At 42.4% G+C, this 9372-nt stretch overlaps 1 long non-coding RNA gene across 4 annotated transcripts; it reads left to right on the top strand.

Moving 5' to 3' along the window:
* The first annotated feature begins 2676 nt into the window (after positions 1 to 2676).
* LOC119354616 lies at positions 2677 to 8272 on the top strand. 4 transcript variants are annotated; one of them, XR_005171126.1, is made up of 9 exons: positions 2677 to 3225; positions 3443 to 3480; positions 3591 to 3652; positions 3786 to 3896; positions 4065 to 4104; positions 4218 to 4362; positions 5368 to 6297; positions 6612 to 6701; positions 7743 to 8272. It is a non-coding gene; the product is annotated as an uncharacterized LOC119354616 (long non-coding RNA). The 4 variants fall into 4 exon arrangements; XR_005171125.1 differs by having other exon boundaries at positions 3820 to 3896; positions 6612 to 8272; XR_005171124.1 differs by having other exon boundaries at positions 6612 to 8272.
* The last annotated feature ends 1100 nt before the right edge of the window (positions 8273 to 9372 follow it).

Here is a 9372-nt window from a genome sequence, read left to right as displayed (position 1 = left end):
CCGGCTTCGGGTCCCTGCGGGCCGCGGCGGCGGCGGGCGCCGGGCGTCACGTGGCGCGTCCTGGCTGGGTGCGGGGGCGGCGGACGTTGTCCGGCTTCGCCCGGACACGTCCGGAGCGGCGGATGTGTGATTTTTTTAGGGTTAGGGGGGAGAGGATCCGCGAATTGGAATGGGGGTGGATATATAGGCATAGGGGAAGCTAGGAGAGTCCAAATGAGGTGCAGTTTTCGGCCACACGATCGTGATTGAACGCTCTAGGACATGGAGCAGAGTTTAGTGGGTTTTGGGCCAAATTGGAGGGGTGTTGGGCTGCAACACACACGAGGCCTTTTCGGTCCCTTGGTTAACCGTTGGAGTACCAAACGAAGTCCAAATGACATGAAACTTGACAGGCGGTCTATCGGTAGTAAACCAAGGCCGCTTGGCAAGTCTCGGTCCAATCCGGAAATGTTTAATCCCCACACACGAAAGAAAGCTAAAAATGACCATCGGAGGAGAACGAAGCGCCGGAATGCAAAACGGACAACGGGGAAAATGCTCGAATGCATGAGACGAACACGTATGCAAATGCAATGCACATGATGACATGATATGAGATGCATGACAAAGACAACAACACACGGAGACAAAACCCGAACCCGAGGAAATAAAATAACTTAACGCCGGAAACGGCAAGAGTTGGAGTACAAATAGGGAAAGTTACATCCGGGGTGTTACATAGGGAAGGAGAGCTTAAATATCTATTGTTCTTTAATAAACATCATCCTAAGACTATTACCCTACCTACTCCTTCTTTGTTTGATTTATCTGTAGGCACGTACCTTGTTCCATTGAAGGCTATTCACATCTACCGAAACCCTGCACCAGCCGTGGAGCCAGAGCCGGAACCACAAGTTGATCCTCCACGGCAGTCTAATTATCAGTGGGATCCGGAGATGGTTGTCAGCCAGTGGCAAGCGGAGTCTTCCTCCTCTTCTTCTCAGTACGACCCCAACTATTATTATGGATATTCGTCAGGCCAGCCGTGGCCATAGACCAACTTAGGCCAAAAGCCTAAGCTTGGGGGAGTACGTATTTCCCACCGACATTACATTTATGTTCACACACTCATTGCTAGAGGTCGGTGCTCATACTTTTTCATTGTATCATCCATGCTAGTTTATTTCCCTTTTTATGCTTTTTTTTGTGTGTTTAATAAACCTTAAGAAAAACCAAAAAAATAGTTATAGCTTTTAGTTAGTTTAATTTCCATTCTTGTAGTAGTAATTAAAAATAAAACCCAAAAAGATTTCCTGTTCTTCTTTTGCTTGTTGGGAGCTTTCCCGCGTAAATAGTTTTATTTCTTTTCTTTTCTTTAGGGGTCGATAGGAGAAGACCTTAATTAAATTATTGAAGTAGCTCTTATATGCATTATTATTTATCTGACAAAAGAGCCCATATTGACTTGTATTCTTATTGAATGCCTGCAGATTCCAGCTTAGTCCAATGCACGTGCACTATTATTATTATTCACATCGTCCATTCATGCAAGTGAAAGGCAATTATGACGATATATGATGGACTGACTGAGATGAGAAAGTATGGTATGAACTCGACCTCTTTTGTTTTTGTAAATATGATTAGTTCATTGTTCCCGATTCAGCCTATTATGAATAAACATGTTTGCAATGACAACTAGAGATCATAGTTTCTTGTGCCATTCTTGATTAGCTATGAGTTATAATGGTTTACCTTGCGTGCCAACGTGCTATTAAAATGGGTATGATGATTGAGAAGGTTCAGTACGTCAAGAGCGGATTGACCGAAGCCTGAAGTGGCATGCTGACAGTTTTGAGGTAAGCGGCATTTAGCCGAGAAAATCTCCACATAGACAATAGCCCCTCAGACACTGTCCTGTGTTCGGAAAGAAAAACTGAACAGAGGATCAATTAAATTTCGCAGGAAACTAACCAAGTATGTTTGATGTGAATAAGCAGGCGTCGCCGCTGGACACAACTTCTCATAATGCCAAAGTCTCCGGACTAAAGCAGAAACTGGAGTGGGCCGAAGAAGAGCTTGTCCAGGCGAGGAAGCAGCTGGAAGACCAGCAAGGTATGCAATAGCTCACTATATATTTGGAAAGAGTAAATGATGTATACTGACCGTAGTGTCATTATATGTGTAGGGGTGATGACCGAGGTCGCGGCCCTGAAAGAGGCCCTGGCCGAAGACGAGGGGAAAGTTGTCAAGGAGCAGGCCGCTCGCAAGAAGCTGAAGGCCCGGCTGAACGAGGTCCAGCAAGAGCTCCAGGATGCGGTGAAGAAGTATGAGACCCTTGAGGGCGAAGTTTTGGCTCGAGAGACCGAACTCTCCAAGGCTCCTCCAAGCACGGAAGCGGTCCAGGTTGAAGCCCAGGGTGCCCTTCAGGAGATCCAACAGGCCAGGAAGATTGCCGCAGGTAAGGCGTTTAGTATGTAAAGCAAATTTAAAACAAAACAGAAACTAGCCAACTCGCTTCCACGGTGATCCCTCATGTCATGCATTCGCGACCGTCGGATCGTCCTCATTCTGAGCCTGGGCGTCAGATCTTTACCTTTGATAAATCTAATATTCACCTGTTGGTAAGTTTTGACTGGTGGGCTCATTTCTGGCATCTATCGACTGGGTGAAACGTCGCGCAGGTGCGAAAGGATTTTGGCCAATCCTCTCCTCGCGCGCGGCGTGCTTCCAGTGGGTCGTGGAACCCTAGACCCCTTTCCCCAATCCCACGGCTGCCTCCATCCTCCCGTGCTCCACCCCGAGCGTGCCCAGGCTCCGCCTCCTCCTCCTCCACCATCCCTTCTCTTCTCACTCTTCCTCCTGTGGCGGCCGCCTCCTCTTCTCCCTATCATCCTCCTCCTCGCCCCACGCGACCCCTCTTGTGCCGCTCGTCTCCACTTCGTTGCCGCCATAGATCGAGGAGGACGGCGCGATGACGACCATGATGCATCAGACATCCCAGATCGACGACGCCATGGAAGCCATGAGAGCTGGCCGAGGAAGAGAGGGCAGGGCCGCAGGCCATGAAGGGCATGGCGGCTGCGGGCGGAAGCAGCATGGGTTGAAGGAGCGGCGGATGTGGGCGGGGTCAGAGGTTGCGGAAGACTCGTCGGCTGGGCGACAGGAAGCGCCGGTGAGTGCAATCATGCGTTTCCAGAAGCGTCCTATCCTACAAGGCAGGCAAGGACGACGTCGTCGCCCTCGCAGGTCCTCCTCCCATCCCTTTTGCTCCCCCTCCCCTGCCTCCTCACCTTGCCTTTGAGTCCGACACAATGTAAGATAGCCTGCAGGCAAGCTCAAGCTGGAGGCGATGAAATCCCTCTCTTGTGCCAGAATCTAACTTCTTATTTGTGCAGTGTTCTTTTGCTTCTATGTACTATACCATGGTTGTGCTCTGACCAGATCGTTCCCATTTGTTTTGCAGGTTCTACGATCTGTTGCATCTCTTTTCTTCTCGTTAAGGTTAGCTGCTCTATTTCCTAGGTACACGTGTATTATCGTTTATGTGGGTGCTATCATGGTACTTCGTCTGCTAATCATTTTAATGTTCTGGATCTGGGGTGTGGCTGCAGGAGAGGGGAGGCGGCCAATGACAGGGAGAAGGAGCAGGCCGTCGAGGAGTGCAAGCAGAAGGGTAAGATGTGTATTTTTTCATATTTTTACAGATGATCTTGCTGTTTTGCAACATGTATTGCATTTCCAGGGATTATCCTTTTGCTTATTTAGTATTTCCTATGTTCTCTGAAGATTAATTTTGGCCCATACAGTTTCCGGTGACTAGAAGTCTGAAACTGATGACAGGGCATATTGTTTTGGTTATGAGTGGTTGGAGTTATTGTGGCTTGATGTCCTGGAGCAGTCAGACCCTTCCAAGATAGGTGAGCCTGATTTCTTCTGCAACTCTTCCACCACAGTACATGAAAAGGAATATGTTCTACCTATCGGCACCATTTCTTGTGGAGGATTGGTGCTTCCCCTTTATTTTGTCACACTTTGGTGTCCTTGAGTTCATAATAGATTCACCTTTGTTCTGATTCTGCGCACAGGTCGAGCGACGGCGAGCACATCCGACGGCAACACACCAAGGTGAGATTCACTCGTTCTTTCTCTCCCCATGCCGCCTCCTCCCTTCGGCCCTGATTCATCGGCGCGTGTAGACACCTTTCCTTCTTTGACTTCTCCCCTCTTTTTCGTAAAAGCAAAAAAGAAGCAGGAGCAAAACGAAAGTGAGCACCATAGAAAGGATGATTATAAGCAAGCGACAAGAACAAGCCAATGGGCATGGCATTTTCAAGCGACAAGAACAAGCCAATGGGCATGGCATTTTATGAAAAATGAGCAGAGGTAATGTATTATTGTATTGGTCGAGACTTGAGGGTACTGTCTAAACAAAATGTATACAGTTGGCAAAGAATTTAATGTACATACATAGTACATTATGTGATGTATAGTGTTCAATTGGCCTCCCAATCATAGTATGGATATTTTCAATATGGGTGGCATTCAGGCTTAGTTAGTTTCCTCTCATTCTTGGCATCAGATGACATCCATAGGTGGGATCCATTTTCATATTAGTATATAGCCCTACTATTTAAATGGTTCCGATTGAATTTTTATGCTATGAAATAAATAATTTCTCCAGCACCGGATTTATGTCGTCATGGATATATATTATTGGTCTTTTGGCCAATATATAGGTAAATGCATCGTTACCAACTACTGGAAAAAGGTTTGTATTCAGCATGGTCAATCTAAATAGATGAGCGATGGAGATGGATATTTCTATGCTTTTTTAGAAGATGCTCTGAAGTTAATTGTTTGTGATGGTTATTTGTAATGCGTTTTTTGAAATAAAATTGGTTCTTCGCTGTGATTTTTTTAGACCTAGGTTCGTACATTATTGATGTGTGCATTGCTTATGAAGAACACAGCCGCAGCTGATGTATTCATGTGTCGTCCCTTCATATGGTACTATATTTAAATGTTCCTGGCCACTGTAGCTGCTACTTATCAACTTATAAACATTTGGTTTGCTCATGTGTCTTAGAACAACTTTTTTAGCACCTGTATGTGAAATAATAAGCGTAGCGTTCTCATTTATAGGACATTTATTATTTTCAATTTCATGCTAGAATGACTTTTGTTGTGCTATTTAAAACAACCGTGTTGATCTCAATAACACAGGGATACATAGAGCTAGCCAGTGCAAGCTTCTGGCTTGGTTGCTGTAAACATACTAAGGTCCCTACCATATGTGAAAAGAAGGAAATGTTGGTGTTACCTGATGCACCACTTTCCTTTCATGATGTTATAGTTTGAACGGTTGCTCATGGGTTTTGTCTCGTGCAGAGACCAGGCGTGGGACTGGTGCTTGGTAGCAACAGCGATTCCTTCAGGCATTTCGATTCCAGTAACCACAAGTTCTAGGGAAGATGTATGTTTCCTACAAAGGGTTTGAGTTTGAGAGGCACAGAAGAAGTTACAAGTGTTGCAGCTTATTTGTCTTTATAGTGACATGTATCGACAAACGATTGTTATATTCAGTATGCTAGGGTGTGTCCTATTTATCATGCAGATTCTGTATTAGGTGCTCGATAGAGGTAACAAAAGCTAACAGAGATCAGAATATATTTTTACTTATATTTTTGTCTTTCTTTTAGTTCTGTGTAGTCTTTATTTACCATGTAATGATTAGTTTGAATGCTTATAGTGGTTATACTTTCCCTATAAATTTGTTGGGTAGATTATAATTCCGTTACTTGATTTAGGACAGTATATGGTTCTATGATACAGGATTTAGAGGAACATATATGGGATTTTGTTTTTCAGGTCACACTTGTCCCATATTCTGTTACTTTCCCTATTGATTTTAGCTTGCAATTGAGTAAGATGCAGGCTGGGAATTCTCCCTTGTGTGTCAGAATCTGAAGTATTTGACCATTTGGGTTCACTTCTATTATGTGTTGTATCCTTCCTCTATTTTGAGATTTACTAGGCACATGCAGGTTAGTTGTTGTTTCAAACATGTCAATGAAAGGTAATAATGTTAAAATTGGTTCCCCAAGGGCCAAGGTGGTGATGATCACTTTGTGCTTCTTTTCCTACTTGTTCTAAAAATGATTCTTCTAGGTGATGTTGATTTAGGTTTTTGTGGTCGTGTCATACACCAATTACCGTCGAGATGGGTAATGGTATGAGAATGGGGCTCCAAGGATGTGAAAATGGTCTGGAAGACAGAGTTAGCAGCGACATGTGTCCTCAAGTAATTTCTTGCCAAAGGTATGCTATAGATACAACCAGCTTCAGAGACATGCCTAGGTAGCTCTCCTATACGGGTTCTTGTTGATCTTTGTTGGTTAAAATATGCGTTGATGTGACCTTGAGAACATTTTTTTATCTTATTACTGCAGTTTTGTTTTTTCACTCAAACATATAGTGGTTAGTGTTGTTAATCCATACATAGCCGTATTTGTAGGTTGATGTTATCATATCTTTCATTCAATATCTTGTGCAAAGTTACATGCGTATTTTTCTTTCTTTAGGCCGTCCACCCGTTTGATTTCTGGACCCATATTTTAATGGTTTTCTTGCAGGTGATGTGAAGGTTAGCTACTGTGATCAAGGAAATAACATGTATCTGTGTGGTTTGTTCCTGCTGTTGATCGGCTGTTGCTGCGTTTAAGGTATGTTGTGCCCGGTGCTACTTAATGCTATATAAAACCTGTAGCTGTACATAAAACGCCTTGATATGCAAATAACCCAGTTAAAATAAATGGGTTGCGCCATCTAGCATTACATGATGACATGCCAAACACTTTGCCACCTAGGATAGTCTATATTTGTATTTCATTCAGTTATCTCATATTTCCAGTAAAAAAACTCTTCGCTTTGGGGTTTTGGAATAATCTTCAGGAAGTTGGTGACGAGTTAGTAGAACTTATAGAAATTGTAGAAAATAGCCCCTACGGAATTACAAAGAGCGAGAATAAGGAAGCCGGCAAACTTAGTGCTTCATGGTATTTCAGTAGAAAGGAAATAGAAGAGAATTCTCCGTCTAAGAGGGATGGCATTGATTTAAAGAAAGAGAGTTACCTTCGGAAATCGTATTGCACTTATCTACAAGATTTGGGGATGCGGCTCAAAGTGTAAGATATTTTATGTCCTTCTATGCATTTATCGATACTGTAGCCTGTTGGCTGACTGTCCCTTGCTTATCCAAAAACATTGAGTTATGCTACTTACCCAACCAGATGTTAAATACTTCAAAATGTGTCTTTATATGGTCATTGTATCGTAATTGCTTCTCCTGATGTGTTTTTGTTTTACACCAGCATATATTTGGTCCAGAGATATTCAATTGTTTGTCTGATAAGATAATATTTTACTTCTTTATGGAGCACTCTTATGGCAAGCACATTTTTTCTGGATGAACTGCTGGTTGGGTTTTTTCTCCATAAATACGATAAATTATCATATCTATGAAATGTTAAGATATACTGAAAATATGCCCTGTATGATGGTGGTCTGGCATTTTAGAATTGTTTTGGGCAATTCATGTTTGTATGCATTTTTTCTTTTCGCCCTTGAAGGCATCTTTAATAGTTTGCAATTGCGATAGAAATTTCTGTGCTCATATCTTTAGTTTTTATTACAATTGGTCGAGCTACAACGAGTGCGTCTGATTCCAACTCATCAAGGTGAGCTCCCTCTTTTATTCTTCTCAGGTAATGAGGCATCGGTGTAGGCCCAATCTTTTTGTTTGTTGCTTTGAAGAGTGTTGTCATGTTGTGGAAAGGCAACATGTGCTTGATATGTGGAGTTGGTGTTGAGCCTGGCGGTAGTAGACAGGGAAGGCACCCATCTCACTTGATCTTGAGAGTTGATTCATATCTTTTTTTCTTGACCTGATTGAGTTCCTATATATGCAAGGATAAAGAAGAAGGGGCATTGTCGTGGTTGTTGCTTAAGGTGTTGGTCAGGAGCTGATTGCCGGGACTGATGACAAGAACGGAGAGCAGGATGAGTATGTCAACATGATGTTCCTTGATGTTGGCCTTCTTTTATAAAGTTCACATGCAACTCTCCTCCATGGTTAGAAAAAACTAATTTAAACGTTTTGTTTCTTTGGTGGTTATTCATTTCTCTTACCATTGATGTATCAAAACAATTGTATTTTCGTTGATGGCCACTTGGGCTCATTTTCGAGGAGAATGAGATGTGGAATAAACTACTCTGAAATGGTTGGTTCCCTTCAGACAGTTTATTACCTAACTAATTTTGGCTGCTGGTGCACATGATACAATTGTGCTCTGTTGTTGCCATCTTGCATTTTATGTGAGCTTAAACAGACAATCAACTAAACTTTTACTAAGTTCTTACCGTATGTATTTGTTCAAACACAGTTATTGAAAAATTCAAATATTTTTAGCAAGTACATGGTTTTAAATGGGACTCGGTGCCATTTAGCGCGATGGGCAGTGTTATAGAAATATAATTTTTTGGTGCAACAGTTATACACTTTTTTTTCAAACTTGGATTTCACAATGTGATATACATTTTCAAAAGAGTATGGTTTAATATATGGGCTTTCTACAACGAGTACTGAATATGTCCTTGCAAAAGAAACTATTTTCATCCACAACATGGCTTTAGCAGGTCTTTGCACCATTTTGCACAATAGATAAGAAATCGCACTGGTCCGCGGCTGAGGAAACGCCTCTGTTACCCAGCTGAGAAACCGAGAAAGGAAGGGGATAGACATTCTCCGCTGGATCCGTCCCCTGCTGCTTCATATTCAACTCGGTCCACATGCATCGCTCTGTGTGGGCTGGGCTAAATAACATATGAGCTATCCTAATATCTCCTGATCCCTATATCTCTGTACGTGCACAACAAAGACATGTTTTTTCCTTAGGTTTCTTATCTTTTTCCTTCTTTTTTTTCTGGTATGGACTATCATAATACCTCCTGATCCCTATATCTCCGTATATGCACAACAAAGACATGTTTTTTTCTTAGGTTTCTTATCTTTTTCCTTTTTTTTGCAGGAAAAAGATGCACAGTCAGGTTTTTCATCATGATAACCATGTTTTCAAACTTGCTAAAAAAATACAACCATGCCAACTTTACTCTCTCATCATAGTGGTCATATTTTCAAACTGAACATATTCATATTATGCAAAGTTTCCCTTTTCCCAGACTATTATTTAACAACGTAATAAACATGTTTAAAAAATAGCATGATTTAGTTGAAGGTTCTTGCAGCATGAAACTATTTTTATCGACATCATGTCTTCAGCAGGTCTCTGCGCCATTTGGCGCAACGGGTCAACTAGTATATAAAGAAGAAGTATT

Source organism: Triticum dicoccoides, chromosome 2A (genome assembly GCF_002162155.2).
Source record: "Triticum dicoccoides isolate Atlit2015 ecotype Zavitan chromosome 2A, WEW_v2.0, whole genome shotgun sequence".
In the NCBI taxonomy this organism is placed as follows: domain Eukaryota; kingdom Viridiplantae; phylum Streptophyta; class Magnoliopsida; order Poales; family Poaceae; genus Triticum; species Triticum dicoccoides.
Note: the sequence above shows the minus strand (reverse complement) of the source record. Positions and strands in the feature narration are given on the sequence as shown.